Source organism: Aplysia californica, unplaced genomic scaffold, assembly GCF_000002075.1.
Source record: "Aplysia californica isolate F4 #8 unplaced genomic scaffold, AplCal3.0 scaffold00331, whole genome shotgun sequence".
NCBI lineage: Eukaryota > Metazoa > Mollusca > Gastropoda > Aplysiida > Aplysiidae > Aplysia > Aplysia californica.
Genome location: NW_004797601.1, coordinates 716,670 through 717,929, shown reverse-complemented (window position 1 = coordinate 717,929; position 1,260 = coordinate 716,670).

Below are 1,260 nucleotides of genomic sequence, written 5' to 3'. Positions count from 1 at the left end.
TCATCATCATCATCGTTCCTTCTCACCCCGTGCCCACCGACCATCTAACCAAAGCAGATCTATAGCTGTTGTTGATCAGTGATACATAAGCCACTGGGTAAAAGAAGCCCATTGATGCAATGCACTCCTTTAAAACCAAATTTTTATTTGAATTAGTAAGCGTTTTAAGGCACTTGCAACACAATTACGTCCTATAAAGTGCAGAAGATTAGATGTGTTACAAGAAAATAATAAACACATAAAATAATTGGAGGAGAGATGAGGATGATAGATCATTGATAGGAAAGAAGAGCAAACCACACCAGAGCACTCGCCAACCACCCTTACATTTTTCTGTTTCGCAAGACGAACTGACAGACAGACATACACCCAGACAAAATCGGCGGATAGTAAAGTAGCGAAGTGGCATCTACCGGTACTACAGGCACCCTCCAACCACCCACCAATCCTGACTTATTAACGCACTTTCTCCCTATACCGACAGGTACAAAAGGCGGAGAGCAGTCGAGCCACGCTTGCCTATCCCTGGCCATGTCCTCTAATTTCGGCAAATCAAGGCCAGGGTGATTGCCCCATCCCTTATTGTGCCTCTATAGCTTCCAGTTGGTCTTCCTCATTTTCATTTTTTAGTTGTTTTCCAAACCATGTCTGACAGGGCAATCTTGTCTTCAGATTTCGTGAAACATGTCCTAGATATCTCCATCTGCTCCTTTTTATAATTTTTACCCACCATGCGATTAATCCACAAGGAACAAAGCTAATGTCTATTTTATTCACAAAACAAATCTGAACAAAGGTGACCAAAATGAGCAAGATAATTTATTCATCATAAAATTCCTCACAAGTGATGCATAAACAGTACAATCGTATCCCCATTTCATGTGAAAAGTTCCCAGGTACGGGCCAGTGCAGTTTGGTAACAGGTGAAACAAATATAGGACATAGAAAGTAAACAGGATATAGAGAGTAAATAGGACATCATAGAGAGTAAATAATTTGACATAGAAAGTAAGGGTATTTTTACATTGAATGTAAATAATATTATATATCAATATATCAGAAAGAAAGAGAAACACTGTGAGGCTCTGTGAAATTACACACGAAAATTTACATTAAGCACAAAATTTGTAAATACTCAGACTCAGATACACGTAGGTCATACAGGTAGTAGCTATAAATAGATCTAGATATATTGCTTCATTTTGTTGTCAACTACATGACGTCCTATTGTTAATAGACTCCACCACCATCCCTCACTCC